The sequence below is a fragment of the Ovis aries genome, chromosome 25 (assembly GCF_016772045.2).
Source record: "Ovis aries strain OAR_USU_Benz2616 breed Rambouillet chromosome 25, ARS-UI_Ramb_v3.0, whole genome shotgun sequence".
NCBI lineage: Eukaryota > Metazoa > Chordata > Mammalia > Artiodactyla > Bovidae > Ovis > Ovis aries.
Window position 1 is genome coordinate 33,215,088 of NC_056078.1, and position 27,306 is coordinate 33,242,393.

Below are 27,306 nucleotides of genomic sequence, written 5' to 3' on the forward strand. Positions count from 1 at the left end.
CAAGGTGGGAATCTTGCTGCAGACAAGCCCTCTGAGTAGCACTGCTGACAGCATCCCTCAGCTGCCTCCCAGCCTGAGATGGGACCTGCCCCTGGGCTGCTTCAAGCCAATATCACCTGATTCTTGGCCTCCAGGAGCCTCCCAGTGGGTCTCCTGCCTCCAGATTTACCCTCCTCCAACCCAGTGCATTCTCCACCCTGGAACTAGAAAGAGTTTTCCAAAATGCAATCTTGGTCATGTCACTTTCCTGCCAAATACTTCCCAGTGGGTCTCTGTTATCCTTAGAGTCAAGCCCAAGTTCCTCCACATAGGAAAGTTTGGCCTATGGCAGCCTCTCCACCTTGCTTTTATCATCGAGTGATGGGATTGCAAAGCTCTCCAAATGTACCAAGTTTCTCTTGCTTCTTGGCCCTTGTCCCAGCTGTTGCTCCTGTCTGGAACCTTCTTCTCCCTTACTTTGGCCAAGTCCTCTTCCTTCTTCATCAGAGAAGGATCTCTGAGTTCCTTCTCATCCGTGTCAGCCAATCACCTGGATTAATTAGTTGGCATCAGATGGATGGAAGGGACTGCTTATTGTTCTCAGCTATCCTTCTTTTCTTCTTCATCAGTGGAATCTCTCATTTAGGTTAAGCTGATAGTAAGCAGAATAAACATGGTCCTCAACCTCAGATGCAAGCATGTTGCTAAATTCCAGCTCACGGGCTATAAACAGCAGAGCTTCTGGAAGGTGTTTTTAAAGGATAGGTGCATCCTCCTTCCACCTCTCCTCTATTTTACTGCTAGCTGGAATGCAAATGTGATGCCCAGAGCTCGGGCAGTTATCTTTGATCCACATGAGTGGTAGTCACAAGCTAAGAATGTCAGGGGGAACAAGAGAAAAGATGCTAGGCTCTTTAATGACTTACATGCTTCCCTGTCACTCTGGACTGCTTACCTTCAGATTTCTTTTATATGAAAGAGAAGTAAGCTTCTGTCTTGCATAAGTCACTGTTATTGTGGGGCTTTCTGTTACTCACAGTCAGAGCTCATTCTAAGTGATCCAGGTGCAAGTGACTGAATATCTGAAAGCAAGAAAGATGTTTTAATTATCTCCTTTAACCAATCTGAAAAGAGAACGTTCCACAGCTTCCTCCATGGTTGATGGTTGCTTCTGCAGCCTGGATCACTGTCTCTGGGATTCTCCTGATCACAGGGCGGGCTCAGCAGCTCCAAACATGTCCTCACACAGCAGCAATATTCCAGGCAGAAGGATGAAGATGGGTTAATAGGCGATAGGAATGCTCCTCACACAGCTGTCCTGATACCTTGGAAAAAACCCTTCCCAGAAGCAGCCAGACTGATTTCCCTTGGTATCTCATTGGCTAGACCCTAGCTGTAAGGGATGCTGGGATGAGGAGCCTGGATTTTCTGCCTCTGTAGTGAGAGGCAGGTGAAGGTGAGTTGGAAATGGCTGGTGGCTGGACAAGCCACAGTGTCTTCCGCATTGCCCCTCTAGGTACTGCTCTTCCAATACTGGGCTCCATTATCTGTTGGCTTCTCTCTGAAGCAGGAGCTTTGTGAAGACAGTGAATGGTTCCGGGAGACAGTGCAGCAAGAGCTGTTAGGATGGCAGTGCCCGGAACCCAACCCCTGGGTTCAAGTTTTGTCTCTTCGCTTCTGCTGTGGCTTAATTAGCATCTCTGTGCTCCATTGTTAGAAAGGGGATAAGAATTCTTACCTGCCTCCGAAGGTTGTTTGTGGATTGAATGAGTTCCTGTGTGTGGAATGCTTAGAATGCTAGTTCTCAAACGCGGCTGTGCACGGGAATCATGCCGTCAGTTTGAAAAAGTTAATGATTGCTGGGCACCTGCAGACACTCAGCTCTAACTGGTCTGGGGTGTGGCTTGGGCACTGGGATTTTTAAAAGCCCTCTAGTTGATTTGTACAAATTATTTATTTATTTAATGCCTGGCTGTGCTGGGTCTTTGTCGCTGCTTGCGCTTTTCTCTAGTTGCGACAAGCAGGGGTTACTCTCTAGTCGCCACGCGTGGCTTCTCATTGCAGTGGCTTGTCCTGTTTCAGAGCATGAGCTGCAGGGTGCCGGAGCTTCAGTAGTTTCGGCCCCCCAGGTTCAAGAGCACAGGCTCAGTAGTTGCGACACACGGGCTTAGCTGCTCTGAGGCATGTGGAATCTTCCCAAACTCTTCTGCACAGGGACTGAACCGTGCTTTGGCAGGTGGATTCTTTACCTCTGAGCCACCAGAGAAGCCCCCTCTAGTTGATTTTAATGTACAGCCAAGAACAGTGCCTGACACAGGCTGTCAAGTCGCTTCAGTGCTAAGTCGCTTCAGTGGTGTCTGACTCTTTGCAACCCCATGGACTGTAGCCCGCCAGGCTCCTCTGTCCATGGGGATTCTCCAGGCAAGAATACTGAAGTGGGTTGCCATGCCCTTCTCCAGGGGAATCTTCCTGACCCAGGGACTGAACCTGCATCTTCTGTCTCCTGCATTGACAGGCAGTTTCTTTACCACTAGCGCCACCTGGGAAGCCACTGACACAGGGTAACTTCTAATAGATGTTACCTCTGATTGCTTTGTTTATCATTGTGACCCTAGTCCCTAGTCTGAGGCCCAGAACAGAGCGGGCCCTCACTAATTGTCTGTTAAGTGAATGAATGAAAGTTTGGGGGCAAGAGGTGGTTCAGGTCGTTCGGTCCAGCCCTCTGGCACTGTGATGTTTAGTCTGTTCATGTGGTCCGGCCTCACTTGTAACGTCTCCTGAGGGTCCAGGGCATCCCCTTTCCTCCTTCTCTTACTTAGGCCCCTAAGGCTCCTCTCTCCCCGCAGCCCATAAAGGAAGTTGCGGAGCCCATACAGCAGCTTTGTGCCAGGGATGCCTGGTCCTCCCACCCCTCATCTGACCACCACCTTTGGTCACAGCTGCGGTGCCCCTGGGGCAGTGCCGTGGGCCTTAACGGGGGAGCTGCCCTTTTCCGGGGTGCCATTCTGGCTGGGTGGGATGGATTTCTGCTGTAAACATGGCCCATCTGGGAGAAGCCCAGGTGCCATGTTTTGAACAGCTCTGAAACTTAAAGCTCAGAAGGCTTTGAAATGCAAATATTTTGAAGGAAGCATAAGGTAAACATGAGTGCTTATTTCCCCCTGATGAAAACAATATGCTGTTTGCTCTGAAATGTAAATAGGGCCTCGATCACTTTTAAAGAAAGCCATGTCTCCTATTTTTAGGTCGAAGGTAGTGTCATTCCTAAAATACATGTGTCCGGCAGCCTTCCCAGCCCACCTGAATCCACACTTCCTTTTGGTCATGGATGCCCTTCATTCCAGGCATCGCTATCTTTTCCCATAACTCTTCTAAATCACCTCCCCTCCCCCGCATCTGGAATGCCACACTCCCCCTCCTCAACCCTCATCTAATTTTTCCAGTACTCTCTGAGTGCTTGGGAGTTCCTTTTGGATAGAATTCGGGGCTGGGGCAGGGGAGGAGGAGAGGGGAAATCTGTAGCCAAAGGCATTTTACTGACTTGAAAGAGATTTTATGGTGCATTGAGTTCTAATCAACTTTAATAAGTATTTAATGCAGGAAGAAGACTTTGCCCCCAGCCCCGAGGCTGCTGTGTGTGCTCACAGCCCCCTGTCGGCCACGAGAGAAAGGACCTTCACTGGGGCACCATGGTTTGGGTGGGCGCGGCCAGTGACAGCTGCGGAGAAACGAATAATTAGCGATTTCAAGCCCTGATAATGAGTAGCTCCATGATCCTTCTTGGAGCCATTAGGAACATCTATCTTATTAATGATCCCTCCAGACAGCCGCAGGCCCAGGCACCCGGCTCCTCTCCAGTGGGGCTCTTGCATCTCATCTGTCTACTGAAGAGCTGAGATGGGACGTGGCCGTTTTTCTTCCCTCTTACTAGGGGGATGGGGGCTTCCTGGGCTGGCAGCACCCCAGGGGCTGATCTGGAGAACCCCCACCCATGCTCTTGATCCATTCGTACCCAGCACTCCTGCTCCGCCCAGCAGAGGGAAACAGTGAGCACACCCTTTGCTGGGCGCCCTCCCCGTGCCATGTGTGCCAGGAGCTGCCTTTACCTGCGGGGTTCTCTGTTCTTCCCTCCCTCCCACTCGCCTGGGAAGTGCTATCATCATCACATTTGTGCAGACACCTGCTAAAGTTCCAGGACCTTATCCAAATTCATACAGCCAGTAAGGGCCAGTGCCAGGACTGGAATTTCTGTCTTTTTGGTGGGTCTTCCTGCTGCCCCATACTGCCCTGTGAATGAATTCAAGGAAATAGCAACTCTTCCTGGGTGGCTTTTCTCAAAGACAATGCCCAAGCCAAGAGTTGCAGTCTTACTGTCCATTGGCCTCATGTGGTTCACAGCTAGAAATCTGGTTTGACCCTTAATAATTATGAAATACCCATATACAGTTCCAGATTTGCTGATAAATTGAAGAACCTGGACACAACAAATTTGTCATCCTGGCTCGTTCTCAGGGACACCTGCTTTTCTCAGACAATCTGCCACAGGCCTTACCCCTCTGTATTGCCCCAGGATTTGCCTAATATGCTAACTTACATTATCTGTCTGTCACCATAAATGTTCGCGTTTGAGTGAGTCACTTAGATTTGTGGTTTTCAAACTTTATTTTATCAGCAGATCCTCTCTTTCCGACTATAAAGCAGGAAATAGGAAATCTCAGAGTTAAGGTTGGTGTGGACCTCAAATTCCACTCTCTTGGGCTCTACCTCCCATCCCAGTTGTCCCTTAGGATTTGTGGAGACCCCGTAAATGGGTGTTTCCATGGAGAAATGGTTTGCAAATGGTTTTCATAAAGAACAAATTAGTGGCAACATCCTATGGATCCAAGAAATTCAACAGAAGATGCCCTGCCTGGAACCCACACCTTGAAGGTCAAAACCAGCCGAGTTTGAGAAGGCTTTAGAGGCTACAGAGGAAGCCTAGAGGGGCCAGCTGACTTTGAGCATGGGCACATGGAAAGTCAGTATCTGAGGCAGTGCTTAAGCCTGCGGTTTGCATCTTCTCATCACGCCTACATTTTTTTTTTTTTTCCTAGAAGAGCCCAAAACCTGAAGCTTCAGATGTGTGTCCACAGCTCTAGCACCCTGAGCCCAGCCTTACTCCAACCTTCTAGCTCCCATCCCGAAATCACACACTTTTTGGAAGTTGGAGACGGACTGACCAACCAAACTGAGCTTGTTGCTCTGGGCGGTGCCTCCTAAGCTGTGGTTTGGCCCACGTTTGGAGCATCTTTAAAATGTGGAGCATCTTCTTGGCATGTTTATATGCCTGGGGGTAATTGGAAAATTACTTTCATGTGAAATGTGTACACATAGGCATATAAAACAGAAAATGTAGCATTAACCAGAGTCTTCACAATAAAAGATGAGATCTGAACCCTTTTAATTTGGGGGTTATAATGTTGACTTGGATAACATCCCCTGGTGTTCTAGGTCAGGGGTCATCAAACTTTTTCTCTAAAGGAGGAGGTAACTATTTTAGGCTCAGAAGACTGTGTAGTCTTTGTTGTAACTGCTCAGCTCTGCTATTGTAACTCAAAAGCTGCTGTAGACAACAGGGGAGGGAATGGGCTTGGCTGTATTCCAATAAAACTTATAATTTCAGCTTGTACTAATTGCTGGAGGAGAAGGTAGGAGAGAAGGATCCAGTAGAAATTTGTTTATTTTCCTGGCCAGATTTTAAGTTTCAGGAGAGCAGGTATTCTGGTCACCATATTTCAGGAACTCAAAGTCAAGGCCTGTCAAGAGCATGGCCCAGTTTAGCCTTTCCTTATGTACAGGGTCCAGGAAGAAAGAAGGTGAGGAATCAGAGGTCAGGGTGGACATGTGGTGAGCAGCTTCCTCAGGTGGGGAGGACCCATCAGGTGCCTGAGGGCTAGGCAGGACCGGCCAGGTGACGGCAGAGAGGGGAAGCAGTGTCGAGTGGAGTGTCAGGAGGTGGGGCTGAGTGCTGAGTCTGGTACCTGACCCTGGAGCGCCTGGGGATCTGGGTAGAGCTGGGGGCAGTGGGAGCCATGGTTATCCCTGAGCAGGAGAGTGACGGGACATGGGGAAATTTAGGCAGCCAAGTTGAGCAGGACAAAAAGGCAGTGTTGCTGTTTGTGGCAGCTGTTTACTGCAGGAAAGGGGACTCTCTCCAAGGGCACACCCTGGCCGCAGGGAGTAGAGAAGCCGATCACTTAATTTCCCACTGCCACTTACCAAGTAGTCATTCAAGGCCAGAGAAATGGCCTACTTGAAAAAGCCTGTAGCATCTGCAGGAGTCTAGTGGTGGGAGCAAGGAGAACAGAGACTTCTAGAGGCTGGAGGATGCTTGGGAGAAGGGGAATAGATGTCCCAGAGACGGTGAGAAGAGGCTTTCTGGATTTCCTTGTTGGGGCTCCCACATGTGACTCCATGGATCTAAACTGCACTAGGAGCTTTGCAGTCCATGCGGCTGACCCAGGATTTATGTTCCACTTCGGGCCTTCTGTTGCAGTTAATGAGGGAGGCAGCTGCTGGTAACATTCTTGCATGTGACCCATGAGAACCTGTTCTTGTCTAACAGATGAGGACATCAGGGTGGAGAGAAGTGACCTGCCCTAGCTAGTAAGTGGCAGAGTTCTGTTTGAAACTTAGTTCTTTGACTCTAGGTTCCACATACTTTTTTTCCCCTGTAATCAGCTAATTCTGTTATCAGATACTGGGAGACTGGGAGACGGCAAGGGAAGGAAATGGCTTTTGCAAGTGACTGCCTAGAAATCTTTCCTCTGATTCAGCTTCTGGACTACAGTGGGCTGAGTTATCCATCAGCATCTGCTCCCTTTATTTAGGGACCCTTCTCTTCTTGTGAACATTCTCCATCTTCTGGAAGTTTCTATTCTCTTTGCTCCCACCGCTAGGCTCCTGTAGATGCTGCTATGTTTTTAGGGGACTCAATTTCTCTGGTGTTGGCATTGCACCCTCGCTGGGCCTGTCAGAGTCCCTGCATGAAATTTTTTAGGATGGAACTGGAAAGAAGTATCCAGCGCAGGCACTTGGATGGTAACAGCCAGAAACACTCAGCCTTGTGGTTTCGAGTCATGTTTAGGAGAGAGAATGAAGCCTTGTGCAGAGAGAGGTCGAGGTGAGAGATGGAGAGAGAAGGTTCTGGTCCAGCTTGGGTTCCTGTTGTTCTGAGGTCCAGCTGGGTCCTGCCTGGCCTCAATTGAGTCATCTGGTCTTCTTCTGAATTCTATGAGAGTCAGTTCCAATTCTGGCCTCAGCTGTCAGGTTGGTCTCTGTCACTTGCAGCATGAATCTTGAGTGACAGACAGCTTATGAGTGAGTATTTGCCATCACAGAGGCATGACATATTTACAGGGCTCACCCTGGGGCATTCCTCACAGCTGAAAGGGCATGGGGCCAGGGGCAGTGAGGCTCTGTTCAGAGGTTTGGGGTTCAGGCATGAGCCCTCTACAGAGGATCAGTTAGCATGAACTTATCATAGACTCTCAGAGGTGTAACGGGACCCCAGATGTCACCTAGCTCTATGTCTGGGGTTAGGCCCATGACCCTAAAAGCTGATTCTGATCCTAACATCTCTGTCTTTACCTTGGAGGGAGAAGATGAATATCTCCAGATCTCAGGGAAGGGACTTCCTCACCCCCTGAGCCAGAGCAGGGTCAACTGACTCTGTGTTCATGGATAATCCCAAGTGCCAAGTACAGTGCCTGGCACACAGGAGACACTGTGACGTGTGCTGGATGCATGAACACTCGAGTCCTCCAAGCTTGCCCTTGGCTCAGAGCGTGGGGAAGGACGCCGCTTCTCACAGGGTCCTAGCACTCTTGGCTTCAGCACTTTGTTTCTTCCCAAAGCTTTCTCAGTTCCCTTTTCCCAAACCCCTCCTCTGCACATGCGCACACACACACAGACACATACTCAGGAGGAGGCACACAGGAGGAAGAGCAAGACCCCAGGTTCCAAGGGCAACTTCTCCCCGCTACTGAGCAAGTTCATGGTTCAAGTGAAGTCTCTGTTGGTATCTTAATTCTGTCCTTTAGTTCGTCTGTCTCTTTCTCTCCCCAGTAGTGAATGTACTCCATCCACCTCCGAACCCTGCACATATATGCAAAACCGGTACTGTCTTCCAGGCTCTCGGCAAATGTTTGCTGAGTGAATGTGGAGTGAATGAGATTAAACGGATGCACTTATCTTGCTCTAGTCTCAGTGAGATGATTCGCTTTTAAAGAGCTCAGCAGCTCATAGGGGAGCCGGTAGCTCAGGAACTGGAATGAAAGATGGATCAAAGTGCTGAAATAGACGGAGAATCAGGGCGCTGTGGGCACTCCAGGGAGGGATTCTACTCAGAGGTGGGGAGAGATTTCCCAGAAGGAAAAGTACGTTTGTCCTGGGCTTGCAGGGGAGAATAGGAGTGCTTCTGGTCCAGAACTGGGTGTCTCTGTCATAATGGTTTTAGAATTACAAGTGACAGAAAAAGATTTATTATGCGAAACAGAGGCAGTTCAGGCTTCAGGGCTGGTTGTTTCAGCATCTCCGCGGTGTCACCGGGGACTCAGGTTATTTCTCTCTCCACTTGGTCATCCGCTGCCTTGGTTTCAGTTCATAGTCCAGAGATGGTTGTGAGCAACATTGGAGGCTGTGTGTGTTCTTGTTCTGGTCTAGTGGGAGAGGGTGAAATCACTCTCCCAGGCATGGATTATAATTTAATTGGGGGTAGCTTCCGAGGTGACACTGCCCTGGACCAGTGAGGCACCATGGCAATCCCCTGTGCTGATTGGCTTAGATTACTAGGACCCACGCCTGGGGAAAATGAGCTCTACCTCCCTTGAGCCATTGTGCTTTGTAAAAAGGACAGCATACCAGGACGGAATTGAGGCTAGGAGGAATGGGGGATGGGTAGGCAAAGAAGGAAGCCCAGAAGCGAGGTGGGGGAGGGGTGCCAGGAGTCGGGTGGGCAGGGGCAGCTGGAGAGGGGGCTGAGTGGTGGCTGCTCGAGGATAGAGGATAGCAGAGTCTGACCTCCCTGGCCCCAGGAACAGTGGGCTCTCTCCAGGAGAGTGGGCTCCTGTTAGCAGGAGAAGGAGAAATGGGAAGCGTGCAGGGCAAGCCCACACCATCCCCGTCCCCATTCACTCCATGATGCTATTCCTGGAACCACCATCTGTGCGGGGTTGGGTTCTGCCAGCTTGGCCAGGGAGGGGACCTGCATTTCCCAGAATCCCCTTGTCTGTGGGGTTCTGAGTTAGGGTTGGCCAAAAGTAGAATCATGTGAGATGTGAAGATGGAAGCGAAGAAGAATTCATCCTCAGCAGGTTGTGGTGATCAGACACAATGACAGACAGACCCAGGTGTGGCTAATAGGTGCCAGCGTTCAGTTTATTTGTCTGACTCCCAGCCTCACCAGTGGGACTAGGTGGCCCCAAGTCCCTACCAAGTACTGGACAGAAGATCTCCCAGAGGGGGCAGCCTCTTTGTGAACTCCGCAATCGGTGGTGAGATGCGCTGGGCTTTCTCCCTGGTACCCACCTGTGCCAGTGCTTTGGGCTACAGGAGCCTCCCTCAGTTCTTCTCCTGAATTTCTAGCTGTCCAGTCCCATCCATGACTGGGTAAGCTCCTCTGTGAATGGGGCTAAAAATAGGACTTGTGGCTGAGTGTTAGAGGAGCAGGTGTGTTAACGAGGCAGTGCTCTGAGGACCCCGCCCGGCGCAGAGCAAGAGCCACAAAGTGTGGGCGGTTGCTGGGAGCACCTACTTGCCCTGGTCCAGGCACCAGCCAGGTGTCTGCACAGGTGTTAATTCATTCCATCCCTCCATCAATCCTGTGAGAGTGGTATTGCAATTAACCCCACTTACAGAGTCACAAAGAGGCTATTAGGTTGGAACACATGAAATTGCTGCTTTTGTAGGTCAAACATTGTTCTGTGTCAGCAAATGCATGTGGCTCCCAGCTAGTACAACTGCGGGCCTCACAGCTGGGCAACCGCCTGAGCTGTGTGGCCTGCACACTTACTGAGTGCCTACTGTGTTCCGGAGAGACGGAACCTCTGTCACAGCATTTTACAGCATCACGGTGGGGCTGTTCGTGTTATACATGCTGTGTGCCTTGGAAGAGGGAGCCATGGGCTATTTTTAACCTTTTCCCCCAAACCTTAGTTCACTCCTTTAGTGTCCAGCTCAGATACCTGCCTCCTCCATGAAGCCCTCCCTGACTTCCCCACCGGAGGAATTCATCTGTGTAAGGGTGCAGAGGCAGGAAAGGGCCCTGCTTATCCAGAGACAGTGGGAGTTTTGCGTGGCTGGAGTATAGACTGCACTATGGGACAGGCTGGAGAAGGAGCTGAGCGGTGGGAGATGGGCCTCAGAGGTGAGGCCGAGTGGTGAGGATGAGGTGCCAGGGCCAGCTCAGCTTACCCCTGAAATGGCCCTGAATCTTCTCTCTTTATCCTCATCTCCTCATGGGCTTGAGGGTAGCCTGCTGCTTGCAGAGGGCACATCACAGGAGCCTGAAATGGCCCAGGAGATGGGAGAGTTTCTGAGCCTGGTTGGCGTCATGGCAGGTACTTCCTGCCCATGTCCACAGGTCCTGGAAGAGTTACTGAGGCCCTAGGCCTCTGCTGTGGGAGTCTCAGGAGCCCAGACTCACTCTGCTTTCCTGACCCTGCACCCACAGTTTTGTCCCATCAGGTGCTATCTCAGCCCTGACCTGATTCAGTTGCCCTTTTCCCTGTGGCCCTTTCAGGACACCCTTGCTGCCCTTGGCATGTACTGCTCAGTCCTGTGTCTATCCTGTGCTCCTTGTCTGCGGTGGGAGAATCAGACAGCATGGATCAGAAGTGGGTTCTCCCTGGGGACTTGCCTACCACTGTCTGGGATTCCCCTTCCTCCCCTGTGTGTTTGAGAGCTCAGCCTCCAAGAGTAGGGTGCCTGGTAGGAATCCTGCTCTGCACCCCACCCTGACCACTTTCCCTTCCATAAGGTGGGCTTACAGAGAGCACCTGCGTCAGAGGCAGTGTGTGTTTGTAAACATTTAACAGCTGGCTCCCCAAACATAGTTCCAGTCAATTTGGTTGGCACTTTTGTTTACAGTGATGAATAAGGTGAAAGTGAAACAGTGATGTTCAGTCGCTCAGTCGTGTCTGACTCTTTGTGACCCCATGGACTGTAGCACGCCAGGTCTCTCTGTCCATCACCAACTCCTGGAGTTTACCCAAACTCATGCCATTGAGTCGGTGATGCCATCCAACCATCTCATCCTCTGTGGTCCCCTTCTCCTCCCGCCTTCGATTTTTCCCAGCATCAGGGTCTTTTCAAATGAGTCAGTTCTTCGCATCAGGTGACCAAAGTATTGGAGTTTCAGCTTTAGCATCAGTCCTTCCATTGAATATTCAGGACTAATTTCCTTTAGGATGGACTGGTTGGCTCTCCTTGCAGTCCAAAGGACTCTCAAGAGTCTTCTCCAACACCACAATTCAAAAGCATCAATTCTTCGGCACTCAGCCTTCTTTATAGTCCAACTCTCACATCCATACATGACTACTGGGAAAACCATAGCTTTGATTAGATGGACCTTTGTTGGCCAAGTAATGTCTCTGCTTTAGAATATGCTGTCTAGGTTGGTCATACCTTTTCTTCCAAGGAGCAACAAGTGTCTTTTAATTTCATGGCTGCAGTCAGCATCCACAGTGATTTTGGAGCCCCTCAAAATAAAGTCTCTCACTGTTTCCATTCTTTCCCCATCTATTTGCCATGAAGTGATGGGACCAGATGCCATGATCTTAGTTTTCTGAATGTTGAGTTTTAAGCCAACTTTTTCACTCTCCTCTTTCACTTTCATCAAGAGGCTCTTTAGTTCTTCTTTCCTTTCTGCCATAATTATGGTATCATCTGCATATCTGAGGTTATTGATATTTCTCCCGGCAATCTTGATTCCAGCTTGTGCTTCTTCCAGCCCAGCATTTCTCATGATGTACTCTGCATAGAAGTTAAATAAGCAGGGTGACAATATACAGCCTTGCTGTACTCCTTTCCTGATTTGGAACCGGTTCTAACTGTTGCTTCCTGACCTGCATACAGATTTCTCAGGAGGCAGGTCAGGTGGTCTAGTATTCCCATCTCTTTCAGAATTTTCCACAGTTTGTTGTGATCCACTCAGTCAAGGCTTTAGAGTAGTCAATAGAGCAGAAATAGATGTTTTTCTGGAACTCTCTTGCTTTATTGATGATACAGCGGATGTTGGCAATTTGATCTCTGGTTCCTCTGCCTTTTCTAAATCCAGCTTGAACATCTGGAAGTTCTCAGTTCATGTACTGTTGGAAGCCTGGCTTGGAGAATTTTGAGCATTACTTTATTAGCATGTGAGGTGAGTGCAATTGTGCAGTTGTGCAGTGGTTTGAGCATTCTTTGGCATTGCCTTTCTTTGGGATTGGAATGAAAACTGACGTTTTCCAGGCTGTGGCCACTGCTGGGTTTTCTGAATTTGCTGGCATATTAAGTACGGCACGTTCACAGCATCATCTTTGAGGATTTGAAATAGCTCAACTGGAATTCCATCAACTCCACTAGCTTTGTTCGTAGTGATGCTTCCTAAGGCCCACTTGACTTCACAATCCAGGATGTCTGGCTCTAGGTGAGTGATTACGCCATCGTGATTATCTGGGTCATGAAAATCTTTTTTGTACAGTTCTTCTGTGTATTCTTGCCACTTCTTAATATCTTCTGCTTCTCTTTAGGTCCATACCATTTCTGTCCTTTATTGTGCCCATCTTTGCATGAAATGTCCCCTAACCCTAACCCTAACCCTTGGTATCTCTGATTTTCCTGAAGTGATCTAAGGGCAAAGAAGAAGCCTCAGCAAGACAGTAGGAGGGGTGAAATCACGTTTAGAATCAAACCCCATACCCTCCAGAGATGCTCAGAGGGCTCAAACAAACCTTCTGCACACCAGGACCCAGAGATCCCACAGAGACTGGGAGAGAACTGTGTTTGAGTGTCTCCTGTGGAGGTACAGGTCAGCAGTGGACTGCTGCAGGGGTAGGGGCTTTGGGTACAGCATACCTGGGTATAGCATAAGCCCTCTTGGAGTAGGTTTCCATTAACCCCACCATAGAGCTTCCAGTACTTACAGGCCTGGGGAAACAGACTCTCGGAGGGCACAAACAGAACCTTGTGTGCACCAGGACCCAGGAGAAAGGAGCAGTGACCCCACAAGAGACTGACCCAGACTTGCCCAGGAGTGCCCAGGAGTCTCTGGCAGATTTGTGGGTTGGTGGTGGCTCGCTGCAGGATTGGGGCCACTGAGTGTAGCAGTGCACACATGGGACCTTTTAAAGGAGGTCACCATTATCTTCATTACCTCCACCATAGTTTGGTCCCAGGTAAATAACAGGGAGGGAACACAGCTCCACCCATCAACAGAAAATTGGATTAAAGATTTACTGAGCATGCCCTCCGCCCCCGCCCCATCAGAAGAAGACCTAGTTTCCCCCTCAGTCAGTCTCTCCCATCAGGAAGCTTCCATAAGCCTCTTATCCTTCTCCATAAAAAGGCAGACAGACTGAAAACCACAGTCACAGAAAACTAACCAACTGATCACATGGTCTTCAGCCTTGTCTAACTCAGTGAAACCATGAGCCATGCTGTGTAGGGCCACCCAAGACGGACGGGTCATGGTAGAGATTTCTGATAAAATGTGGTCCACTGAGAGAAGGGAATGGCAAACCACGTCAGTATTCTTGCCTTGAGAACCCCATGAACAGTATGAAAAGGCAAAAAGATAGGACACTGAAAGATGAACTCCCCAGATTGGTAGGTATCCAATATGCTACTGGAGATCAGTGGAGAAATAACGCCAGAAAGAATGAAGAGATGGAGCCAAAGCAAAAACAACACCCAGTTGTGGATGTGACTGGTGATGGAAGTAAAGTCAAATCTGTAAAGAGCAATATTGCATAGGAACCTGGCATGTTAGGTCCATGCTGCTGCTGCTACTGCTGCTAAGTCACTTCAGTCGTGTCTGAGTCTGTGCGACCCTATAGACGGCAGCCCACCAGGCTCCACAGTCCCTGGGATTCTCCAGGCAAGAACACTGGAGTGGGTTGCCATTTCCTTCTCCAATGCATGAAACTGAAAAGTGAAAGTGAAGTCGCTCAGTCATGTCCGACTCTTCGCGACCCCATGGACTGCAGCCTACCAGGCTCCTCTGTCCATGAGATTTTCCAGGCAAGAGTACTGGAGTGGGGTGCCATTGCCTTCTCCATTAGGTCCATGAATCAAGGCAAATTGGAAGTGGTCACACAGGAGATGGCAAGAGTGAATGTCGACATTTTAGGAATCAGCAAACTAAAATGGACTGGAATGGGTGAATTTAACTCAGATGACCATTATGTCTACTACTGTGAGCAAGAATCCCTTAGAAGAAATGGAGTAGCCATTATAGTCAACAAAAGAGTCTGAAATGCAGTACTTGGGTGCAATCTCAAAAATGACAGAATGATGTCTATTTGTTTCCAAGGCAAGTCATTCAATATCACAGTAATCTAAGTCTATGCCCCAACCAGTAATGCTGAAGAAGCTGAAGTTGAACAATCCTATGAAGACCTACAAGACCTTCTAGAACTAACACCCCCCCAAAGATGTCCTTTTCGTTAGAGGGTACTGGAATGCAAAATTAGGAAGTCAAGAAATACCTGGAGTAACAGGCAAATTTGGCCTTGGAGTACAGAATGAAGCAGGGCAAAGACTAATAGAGTTTTGCCAAGAGAACACATTGGTCATGGCAAACCCTTTTCCAACAACACAAGAGAAGACTCTACACATGGACATCAGCAGATGGTTGACACCGAAATCAGATTGATTATATTCTTTGCAGCCAAAGATGGAGAAGCTCTATACAGTCAACAAAAACAAGACCAGGAGCTGACTGTGGCTCAGATCATGAACTCCTTATTGCCAAATTCAGACTAAAATTGAAGAAAGTAGGGAAAACCACTAGACCATTCAGGTGTGACCTAAATCAAATCCCTTATGATTATACAGTGGAAGTGAGAAATAGATTCAAGGGATTGACAGACAGTGGCAGACCTGACTGATAGATCTGATAGCCTGAAGAACTATGGACAGAGGTTCGTGACATTCTACAGGAGGCAGGGATCACGACCATCCCCAAGAAAAAGAAATGCAAAAAGGCAAAATGGTTGTCTGAGGTGGCCTTACAAATATCTGTGAAACAGTGAAAGGTATATACAAGCTTCGCTCATTCCTCAGAGACCCTGAGAGACCTCTTTGCTGAATCAGATGACCCTTTTCGAATATACAAAAGTATTTTCTCTTTTTGCTGGGTGCTGCAACAGCTGCAGATTCAGGCACACCTCTAAGTTTCATTTGCACGATTAATATTTTCTCTATCACTTTCTTAAGTCTAGGAAAGCAACAAGAACAAAAAAAATAATCAAGTCCTGATTTGCAGCCTTCGATGAGATTTCTGTGTGACATCACTAAAAGCAGAATTAGGAAGATAGACCTGATAGCTACCATCATATACTATCTCCAACCCATAGATGTAATAGATGTGAATAATCTCAAAGAGCATAGATAACAATAGAATTTAGTAAGATAATTGGGAAGTGATGGGTTTTGAATTTATGTAACTTACTTTTAAAGTAATAGCTATACTTAATATTCTTCCTGTAGAATCCCTGGACATGTAACAGTTGGCTGTTAGGTTGAGTTAGCCCTGGTATGCCATCCTGGGGTTATTGTAGGAAATAAATAATAACATATTGAAAATGCTCAGAATACCCTGCGACACTCCTGTCCTTAGACCTGGACAGGCCTGGCTGCTGCCCAGGCCCCCTGCTCTACAGGGCCTTCCTTACAGTTTTCAGAAAATGTACAGTGACCCTGGTTCCAAGTGCTCTGCTCAGGACTCTCCTCATATATCAGGTAGGTCAGGTCAGCTGCAGGACTCAGGCCTCTGAGGCTGACCAGGGCCCAGTTCAGGGAGGGCCATCTGTCAAGTGCATTTATTTTCATTGACCAGCATGGTAATTCTTTTCTATTTTAATTTTTAATAGTAATGTTATTAAAATATAGTTCAGCCACCCATTTAAAATATTTAATTCAGTGGTTTTCAGTATGAGTTTCAGAGTTGTCCAGCCATCACTAGAATAAATTTTGGGACACATTCATCATCCCAAATGAACTCCTGTACCCTCCAGCTATCACTCTTCAATCTCCTCTACCTCCCCCAGCCCTAAGCAACCACTAACCTACATTCCGTGTCTGTATGTTCCCTGTTCTGGACATTTCATAGGAATGAACCACGTAACACGGGGTCTTTTGTAACTGACTTATCACTCAGCGTAGTGTTTTCAAGGTTCACCCATGTGACAGCATATATCAGTACTTTATTTTTTTGATGACTAAATAATATTCCATTGGGGGTAAGCGTCACAGTTTTTGTTTATCCATTCTTCCATAGATGGCCCTTTGGATTGTTTTCACCTTTCTGTGAACATTGGTGTACACGTTTTTGTACATATATTTTTATTTCTCTTCTGTACATACCTAGGAGTGGAATTGTTGGGTCATATGATAACTCTGTTTAATTGTTTGAGAAACTGTCAGACTCTTTTCTTAAGTGACTATTTGGAAATTGTCGCATTTTCCTTTCCTGCCTGTAGTGTATTAGGGTTCTAATTTTCTTTTTTTTTTTTAATTTTTTTTTAATTGAAGGATAATTGCTTTACAGAATTTTGTTGTTTTCTGTCAAACCTCAACATGAATCAGCCATAGGTATACATATATCCCCTCCCTTAAGAACCTCCCTTCCATCTCCCACCTCATCCCACCCCTCAAGATTGAAGCAGAGCCCCTGTTTGAGTTTCCTGAGCCGAACAGCAAATTCCCGTTGGCTATCTATTTTACATATGGTAATGTAATGTGATTTTCTGCATACTCACCAAGAAGAGTGTGAAGATCTGTCTCATTGTGGTTCTGATCTGCATGTCTCTAATGGCTAATGTTACTGACTATCTCTTCATATGTTTGTTGGCCAGTTTATGTTGTCTTTGGAGGAATGTCTTTTCAGATCCTTTGCCCATTTTTAATTATTTTTCATTTATTATTGGCTTCCCTGGTGGCTCGGAGGTTAAAGCGTCTGTCTGCAATGCAGGAGACATGGGTTTGATCCCTAGGTCGGGAAGATCCCCTGGAGAAGGAAAAGGCAACCCACTCCAGTATTCTTGCCTGGAGAATCCCATGGACAGAGAAGCATGGCGGGCTACAGTCCACGGGGTCGCAAAGAGTCAGACACGACTGAGCGACTTCACTTCACCTCACTTATTATTGAGTTATACGAGTTCTTATGTTTTCCACATACAGGTCAGACATTATCAGATATGTGATTTGCAAATATTTTCTATTGTATGGGTTGTCATTTTCTTTTCTTAATGGTGTCATTTAAAGCAGAAAAGTTTTCTATTTTGTTGAAGTCTGATTTTTATTTTTCTCTATTGTTGCTTGTGCTTTTGGGGTCACGTTGAAGAAACCATTGTCCAATCCAAGATCACAAAAATTTATCCCTATGTTTTCTTCTAAGAGTTTTATAGTATTAGCTCTTTCATGTGGGTTTTTGGTTCACTTTAGTTAATTTTTGTTTATGGTGTGAGGTGGGGATCCAGTTTTATTCTTCTGTACGTTGTCCTATCACCATATGGTTGAAAAGACTGTTCTTTTGCCTGTGAGTTATTTTGGCATGCTTGTTAGAATAAGTTAACTATAAATGTGAGACTTTATTTCTGGATTCTCAATTCTAATCAATTAATTTATGTAATTATCTGATACCAGTGCCACACTGTCTTGGTTGTTGTAATTTTGAAGTAAGTTTTTAAATTGGGAAGAATGATTCCTTCAACTTTCTTCTTCTTTTTCAAGAATGTTTTGGCTATGCTGGGTCCCTTGAATTTCCATATGAATCTGAGGATTAGCTAACCCTCATCCCTGAGTTGGAAGATCCCCTGGAGAAGGGAAAGGCTACCCACTCCAGTACTCTCTTGCCTGAAAATTGCCACAGATGGAGGAGACTGCTAGGCTACAGTCTATGGGATCACAAAGAGTTGCGCACGACTGACCAACTTCACTTCTTACCATCATAGCTCAGTTGGTAAAGAATCTGCCTGCAATACAGGAGACCCTGGTTTGATTCCTGGGTCGGGAAGATCCTCTGGAGAAGGGCTAGGCTACCCACTCCAGTATTCTTGGTCTTCCCTTGTGGCTCAGCTGGTAAAGAATCCACCTGCAATGCGGGAGACCTGGATTCGATCCTGGATTGGGAAGATCCCCTGGAGAAGGGAATGGCTACCCACCCCAGTATTCTGGCTTGGAGAATTCCATGGACTGTATAGTTCATGCAGTTGCAAAGAGTTGGTCACAACTGAGTGACTTTCACTTATCCATTTCTGCAAGGAAACCAGTTTGGATTTTGATAGGTAGCTCATTGAATCTATAGATCAATTTGAGGAGTGTTTCCATGTTACCAGGATTAAGTGTTCTGATCTTTGAACATGGGATGCCTTTCCTTTTTTTTTAGAGCTTTAACGTCCTCCAACAATGTTGTGTAGTTTTGAGAGTGTAAGTTTTGTAGTTCTTTTGTTAAATGTATTCCTAAGTACTCATTTTGACACTGTTGTAAAATGGAATTGTTTTCTTTTAAAGATTGTTCATTATATGCTATTTCTTTTGTGGGGTTACATGTGATTGGGTCATTGGCATGGTGCTGACACACTGGTTTTGAATGATTCCACTTATTTATGTGGACAAGGAACAAGATTTACCTTGGGCACACCAGGGGCATCCTAGCTCATTCTAATTCTGAATTGTAATTTTATTTCAACAGTTCATTTATTTGTTCATTGATTTATTAGTTGAGAGCCCCATGGGCCAGACATTGTGCTAGGAGTATGAGGTAAAGCAGTGGATAAGTGTCTGCCCTTAAGGAGCTTGCAATCTAATGGAGAAGACAGATAATAAGCAACTAGCTAACTAAATACTTAGTATAATCTCAGGCAATCATAAGTGCTTTGAAAGAAAATGAATGAGCCTTAGGATAGAGAGTTGAGGGGCACAAAAGCAGAGTAAATGGGTGGTGGAGAAGGCCTCTCTAAGGAGGCGGCTTGGGGACAGAATGACGTGTGCATCAGCTGAGTACCTTGGCCAGAGGAGGAGGACCACAGGTGTAAGGCCCTGGGTGGGAAGTGGCACCACGGTTTGGGGAACTGCAGGGAGCCCAGTGTGTCTGGAGCAGGAGAAGGATGCGGAGAGGGTTGGGGAAGCTGCAGAGCTGGGAAGAGGATAACCATGGGGTTCAGTGGCCATGGACTTTTATTCTGAGCATGATGCAAGTCAATAAAATGGTTATTGAGAGCTGGGAGAGTCAAAGGAAGATGTCTTGAAAGTCCAGGAGTAGAATCCTGCAGGGAGAATCTGCATAAACAGAGGCTTCAGAGGAAAGCAAGCCAGGTGGGAGAAGCAGCAAGAAAAAAGGCATCAGTGTCTGGGGTGGCTCTCCGGAGCAAATGGGCGTGTTGTGGAGCAAGACAGAGAGGAGAGGGAGATGACTCCAGGGATGGCTGGCTTCAGTTCAGTTCAGTCGCTCAGTCATGTCTGACTCTTTGTGACTCCATGGACTGCAGCATGCAAGGCCTCCCTGTCCATCACCAACTCCTGGAGTTTACCCAAACTCATGTCCATTGAGTCGGTGATGCCATCCAACCATCTCATCTTCTGTCATCTCCTTCTCCTCCTGCCTTCAATCTTTCCCAGCATCAGGGTCTTTTCAAATGAGTCAGTTCTTCGCATCAGGTTGCCAAAAAGTATTGGAGTTTCAGCTTTAACATCAGTCCTTCCAATGAACACTCAGGACTGATCTCCTTTAGGATGGACTGGTTGGATCTCCTTGCAGTCCAAGGGACTCTCAAAAGTCTTCTCCAATATCACAGTTCAAAAGCACCAATTCTTCGGCACTCAGCTTTCTTTATAGTCCAACTCTCACATCCATACATGACCACTGGAAAAACCATAACCTTGACTAGATGGACCTTTGTTGGCAAAGTAATGTCTCTGCTTTTTAATATGCTATCTAGGTTGGTCATAACTTTCCTTCTGGTTGTATCACAGTCCATCTAAAAGGCAGCCTTGGTTTTAAAATAGAATGGAAATCAAGGCTTGAAACCCTGGATTGAGCATTGATGTGCTGTGTGATTTTGGGCATGTCACTTTCCTTGAGGCTCAATGTTGTCCTTGTTCAATGGATATCTTAGAGTAAAAATAGCTCCAAGTGTGTACACATTGTGATGCGAATTGAAGTACCAAACCCTAAGAGAGGACCCCTGATGGATGAGAGGTACCCCTTTCTGGTAGCCAGCCTGGTGTACAGCTACCCTGAACTGAGATGCTTCCTGTCCAGAAGTTTGGTATGGATGAATTAGAATGTTGCTATATCTTTCCCTTTCCACCAGCCTTGCTTATTTCATTGCCCATTGCTGTCCTATCAGTGGCCCAGCTTGTAAGGGGTTAATTGGCTGGCAATGGCAACCCACTCCAGTACTCTTTCCTGGAAAATCCCAAGGACAGAGGAACCTGGTGAGCTGCAGTCCATGGGGTCGCTAAGAGTCGGCTGAGCGACTTCACTCTCACTTTTCACTTTCATACATTGGAGAAGGAAATGGCAACCCACTCCAGTGTTCCTGCCTGGAGAATCCCAGGGATGGCGGAGCCTGGTGGGCTGCCGTCTATGGGGTCGCACAGAGTCGGACATGACTGAAGCGACTTAGCAGCAGTAGTAGCAGCAGCAAGTGTGGCTGAGTTGACATGTAGGGATGAAGTGAGATGCAGAGGGGTTAAAAATGGCAGTGCCACACCCATTTTGCCACGTTCTTCCAAAAAGAGCTAGAAGGGCCTCTGACCCTGAGTGGTTGACCTCCATTGGTTTGCAGAGGAGGTAGGCAGGGCCCAGAAGGGTGTGACTCCTGCCTTAGGTTACACAGTAAATGGGAGGCAGAATGGAAACAAGGCTCCTGGCTCCTACACCTATAGTCTTCCCACCATACCCTGCTGCCTCTGATGAGTTGGGACCAGTGGGGACCAGGAGAAAGAATGTGAAGCGGAGAGGAGTTTGTCTGAATGTCGAGTGGGTGGCAGGAGAAACAAGATTTGAGAATACTAGTGGCATCACATGTCTACCTGATGAGGACCATCAGCACAGAGGTGCAGACCCGTGGTGGGGCTGGGACCCAGCTCTGCCTGCCGGGGTCCGGCAACAGAGGATGCTGAAGAGTCCTGGGAGCCTCCTGAGCGTGCTTGCCGTGTCCTGCCTCTGCACTTGCCTTCCCACTGCCTGTGCGATCCTCACTGTGTCCTTGTCTGCCAGAAACCTTTCTTCTGCTCCTTTGCAGGGCTGAAGACAGCCTCTCTCCTGGGCGGCTCTATTCAGAACCTGGGCAACCCAGTGGATGCTGAAATTGGGAAAATAAGTTACTCTCAGCTTGGTCACCTCTTTGGGAATAGGATATTGGGGGCATTTGAGTGAGGAGGCAGATTGTACCCTATAATGGACTGGCCTAGCACCCAAAAGACAGTGGCTTCCTCCAGGCCAATTATGGCATCTGAACAGCACTTCCCAATTTTCAGAGTATTTCCTCCTTCCTTACCCTGTTTAGCCTCCTTTGCCGAGTGGGGTATGATGGCTACTGCCTTTACTCTTACCCATAAACCTGCCTTCTCCTGGCCACTGCCTGTCTACCCCTCCTAGGCTCTGTGGTGGCTGCATGCTCCAAGCTGGACCAGTCAGAGCCCTTCCTCAGGGTTTCTGCTTTTTGAGATGGCCCAGAAAAGTGTTTGATCATCGTTTCGTACCAGTTTGCTTAGATATAAGCCAGAGATCCCTGTGACCAGTATTTCATCCTCCTGAAAACCTGAAAATGGGAGAATAAAGTGGATGCTCAGAGGAGCACAGATGGAGGATGGGGAAAGAGAGTGTCCTGGGGCTTTGAATGCCTGGATCCCACTGTTCCTGAGGCCAGACCTCTCCTCTTTCTGAGAAGGTTGGTTCGCTTGAGTTTTTGGAGCAGTTGTAGGGGTTCTGACTAAGCAATGGGGCTGATCATCCTTGCTTGGCCTCCTCCTGAGTTGGGAGAATCCAGTGACCTGCTGTGGTCCACAGTCTGCCAGGGCAAACCTTTGAGAAGGCTCCCCTCAACTCTAACTCCTGTCTGGTAGCTTTTATACCCATCTTGTGGGAAAGTAACATAGAAAGGACAGGAAGGATAGGAATATGTAACCGGTAGGGCTTGATATACACAGTGACTCTGTTTTATGATAAAACAAAGAAATAAAACTCTGTTTTACAGATTAGAAAACCAAGGCCATACTCACTTGGTTCCTTCAGGTTTTTGTGAGGTGGGGGGATGGGTGGTGGTCAGGCAACATCTAAGCCTGAATAGCCAGCTGGATGAGATGGGTCTCATCTGTGGCTGACTCCTGGACCAGCCTCCAGCACTTGAACCCCTTTCTTGGTCAGGGTCAAAATACCCCATCTTGTTCTCTGGGTTGAACTGATGCCCTGAGGTCCAGCCAGTGGATTCTCTTTTTGGACATCTCTCAGGGGATTTAGGGTTGACTGGGGCTGAAAGATAAGAATCATTGAATGTTAGTGTCTCGAGGAATCTCTGAGACCCAGAGGAGTGTGTGAGATGAAGACACTTGGCCGTGCTCTCACAGCCGCAGGTGCTGTGTCCTGGCCATAGCAAAACTCAAGAAATTCATGCTCAGGAGCTTCCGCTGCTGCTCTTAGTGACCACACTGCTTCTTGCTGGTCCATCAGTGTCCCAGGAGCCAAATGGCATCCCAGAGTGAGACCTATATGATGGAGGCATCCATAGGTCTGATGGATATGCTCCGTGGCATCTTATCCAATTAAAAAGAAAAAGGGTTGTATTTGGTGACATGCATCTTTTCAGGAGATTCTGGAACTTGTTTCTTCCATTTTTGAATATTTACACTCCGCATCATGAGCTCAGCTATAAAAACTGAGATCTGTCTTCTCTCCTAGACCTCCTTTGTTGTAGATACAGAGCTTGCTTCAAGGAAAAATATATGAATGGTCCATGCAGTAAATTTCCCCCAGGGCTGATGGAATTAACCACTGGCTTCTTAATAGACCCTCTGCCGGGCTGTGCTTTGTGGGGTTCTGATCCCTGGTTCAGGTAACTGGTCAAGAATGAAAAAGTCCTCCCTCTCCCTCCTTCCATCACTCCTCCATTCTGTTGACCTCAGAATGAAAGGATGCTCTGACCTGCCCAGCCATTCACTGCTCACCAAGCCCCATGTCTCTGCCCCCTTCCCCTTTTGGGTCTTTCCCCACTGGCATGTCTTGCAAGAAGGAAGACAGGAGAGCTGGTGCTAGAGAGCTGGGCTCTTGCTGGAGCTGTGATGTTCGGCACGGTTACTGAGGATTTCATGAGACAAGTCAGGTGCCTCTAATTCCTGGCTCCAGGGAGAGCCTGTCTCTATACCTGGATGGCACTATTTATGAAGTGCATCTTGTCCCTCCTGAGCATCCGTTTTGCTTCTCTCGGCACCAGCCCCTCAGGAAATTCCCACAGACCCTCAGCGTGTGCTGCAGAGTGATGCCTGCTCAGCTCGACTGCAGACAGCCTTCCAGCAGGGGACTCTTTCTAAGCCCTAAAACGGGCTTCATTTCAATGCTTTTGTTAGCACTCTCTGCAGGGGATGGGAGGGGACAGAGGTGGATGCAGCGATGGAGGAGGGGGCTGGGGCTCCCTGTGGAGGAGGTGCCACTTGGTTCTGGGGCCCCTGGAGTCCCTGGACACTGCGGCAGACAGTGCAAAACGAGTCTGCATCTGTCCGCCCAGGTCTCTGAGGGGTCTTGCCTGTCAGTCTGCGGGCCAGCTCAGCACCTTATTTCTCGATCAGCATCTCCGGTGCCTGGTGGGCTGGGCTGGTGGGGGATATGATCGTCATGATGCCTTGTGAAAGGAGATTGCCCTTGCGATGTGGAGATTCAGCATGGGCTCTGGGGCTCCTTCCTTTCGCTCGTGCTCTGCCCGCATGTGGCCGCTGAGCACCTGTTTCCTGCCAGGCTCTGGGTCAGCCCTTGGGGACTGAGTGGTGGACAGGAAACACCTGCCCTGCCCTCCCGTTCCCTTTGCTGAGGCACTGGCATGTCTCTCGGCTGGATTATGGCAAAGCAGAGCAAGTCCGTGGCGAAACAGGCAGACTACAGAGCCAGATACCTGGGTTGGCTCTCCGCTCTGCCTCATCTCTGCCTGGTAACTTTGGACAAATAACTTTCCCTCTCTGTGCATCAGTGTTCTCATCTGTAAGATGGGGATAACCATATTACCTAGATTAGACAATTGTCATAAAGTTTATTAGATCAGTGATTGTAAAAGAGCTTGGAGCAGGGCCTGGAACCTGGTAATTAAATACAGTGATCGAATAATAAATAACATTGTCCTGCCACTTTTTGTGTCGCTCTCTTCTAAGCCATTCTATGCAACAGACCCTTTTGAACCATCTAGAGGATCGGTTTGATCATGATAAAATCGTTCAAGAACTTCTCCTTTGTTTGAAGTCCAGACTTTTGCATGACCTTCAGATCCCTACTCTTCTATCCCCCTCCCCGTTACATTTCCTCACCGTATCCCCATGCCCACTCTTCATCCCTCTCTGCCTTACAGCCATCCAGGTGGTCTCAGTTCGGTTCAGTTCAGTCGCTCAGTCGTGTCCGACTCTTTGCGACCCTGTGAATCGCAGCACGCCAGGCCTCCCTGTCCATCACCAACTCCCGGAGTTCACTCAGACTCACGCCATTTGCTAAGCCTGCCGTACTTTCTCATACCCTGCTTCACTTGGGGACCTTTCCTCTTCCCTCTTTACCTCCCGGGAGACCTGCGTGGGTCCTTCAAGAAGAGATTCAAGTAAAGGTTTGTGTTTGAAGGTAGAAGCCTTCCATCATTTCCCCCATGTGTTTGTTGGTAGAAGCCTTCCCCCATTTTTCCTTCCCTAACCGAAGCCAACCTGTCTCTTGCCTGCGCCCCATCGACTGCCTACCTGGGTCTGCCGCGTTGGGCAGTGTTTAACCGAAGCCAACCTCCCTCTTGCCTGCGCCCCATCGACTGCCTACCTGGGTCTGCCGCGTTGGACAGTGTTTTGTAGTCATCTGAGCAAGCACATGTCTTCCATCAAACCCTGGCCGTACTGACTTCCTCTCTGGGTGGTCTTAGCAAATAGTTGTTGAGTGAATGAATAAACCAGGTGCTTGATGAACAGCTGTTAGACTAGAATGAAGAATCAGGTGACCTCATTTCATCTTTACAGTTACCCCTGATGCGAGTGGGGAAACACTCAGAGCTAGTTGGGAGAGACCTGCTGCCTTGGCACTCTCGGTGACTACTGGCTGGCCCCTGGATGGGCTGCCAGTAAGGCCCAGATCTGTCTGACCCCTGGGACAGGGCTCATTCCCCCTACCCCTTTAGCACAAGTTCCTTTGCCTGGGAAGAATAGATTGATGGGCGCAAATGCTGTCTTTTCCAAAGATGCCTGCCATAGTATCTCCATGCGGCCTGTTCTTCTGCTACTTTGCCCACTTCCCATCTGGAGGTGGACTCCTATCCTGCTTGCTTCGGATCTGGGCTGAGCTTGGGCCTGCTTGACCAACAGAATGCAATGAAAGTGATGTACCTAGACTTCCAAGAGGAGGCTGGAAGAAACCTTGTAGCTTCTGCCTGGCTTCCTCGGATGTGGTGTGCCCTCTGGGAAGCCTGTGGCCAGGCTATGAGATGGCCAGACCACGTGGAGAGGCCCTGTGTGGGTGCTCTCATGGATGACAGCCCAGCCACGTGAGGGAGCCATCTGGGCTGTCCAAGCAGTCAGACCTTCAGATGACTTCAGCCCCGGAGGACATCTGACTGAAGTCCCATCTGGGACCAGAGTGGGTACTGCCCAGCTGAGCCCAGTGCCATCCACAGGAACATGAGACGTGATGATATACACAGGCTTGTTTTCGGTCACCAAGCTTTGGGGTGGCAGTTAGATGAGCAGAACACTGGACTCAGTGCCAGCTGGAGGAGGGCGAAGACATGATGCTGAGGCCTGCCTCCGGGGACAACTCTGGGGGCCTCTGGCCTAGAGTCCTCAGGATGTGAAGGGACTAGGGGTGGGACCCATTTGATCCTCAGAGCCCCCTTAAGCCTCTGCAGACTGCCCTGAGGCAAAAGTACAGGGAGGGTTGGGATGACCTTAGGCTGTAAGAAATAACCAGAGTATAATGCATTCTGCTCCAGCCCTTTCTCTGTCCACTCCTCCAGGAAAATGGCCTAGGTGCTTGGGATGTGGCAGGGGGAAGGACAATGGTGACAGAGCACCCACTCTGAGCTAGGCAGTTGACCTCATGATGTCCTTGCCCTTCATCCATTTGGTAAAAGTGGCAGCATTACTCCTAGTGTACAGATGAGGAAACCAGGCCAGAAATGTTCAGCAGTGGGTCCATCCACACAGCCAGCGAACGGTGAACCTGACCAGGCCCGGGCCTGCGTCTGTCATGTTGACGGTGCTGGAATGGTCTCGACCTTCCTGGGAGGGTTCCCGGGTTCTCTCTTCAGCCCTGATCTGCTGGCCAGCGCCGGAAATCCCCTCACCATAGCTTTGCTGCTTTGGCTTAAATCCTGGATCCTGCTGATGGTAATTCGTCTGGGAGGATGATGCATTAAGATGTTATTAAGCTCACCCTGGTTGCAGTGAGGTCCCGTAGCTCCCCTAGGAGACTGTTTCAGAGGCAGTGTGGGGTGATGGGGCTGTCTGCAGGTGGCGAAGAGACGAGGTGGTGCCGGAGGAGGATTGCAACTTGGCTCCCTCTCCATTCTTTTCAGATGGAGCCAGTGGTGAATTTGGAAACAGACAAAATACGTCCTTAGCACTAGCATAAGACCAGCCCCATCCCCTGCCTGAGGTCAAGCTTCCCCTCACCCAGTGGCAGCTCTTGAGAATGTCTAAACCACCAGGTGATGGCGTCCACCGCTGGCACAAATGTGAGGTGTTCATTCTTCTCATCAGCTTCCCCACATTTGGCCAGCTTCCCTCCAGGGCCCCTAGGAAAGCTATGTTTAGTTCTGGGCTCCAAACTAAAGGAGTGGCATTAACCAACTGGCATGAGGCTAGAGCAGGCAGCCAGGGTGGGTGGGGAGGGGCGCTGATTTGGCAGAGCAGTGG

General features: G+C 48.5%; 2 long non-coding RNA genes across 2 annotated transcripts in view; one reads left to right on the plus strand and one right to left on the minus strand.

Annotated features, from left to right (window-relative positions):
- The window catches only part of LOC121817961 (uncharacterized), a 52,900-nt gene that overhangs the window by 4,127 nt on the left and 21,467 nt on the right, over positions 1–27,306 (plus strand). The gene's annotated exons all lie outside the window — the stretch shown is intronic.
- LOC121817962 (uncharacterized) lies at positions 16,850–25,332 on the minus strand. The gene is made up of 3 exons (XR_006058050.2): positions 25,223–25,332; positions 22,450–22,699; positions 16,850–21,530 (listed from the first exon to the last, which is right to left on the minus strand). It is a non-coding gene; the product is annotated as an uncharacterized LOC121817962 (long non-coding RNA).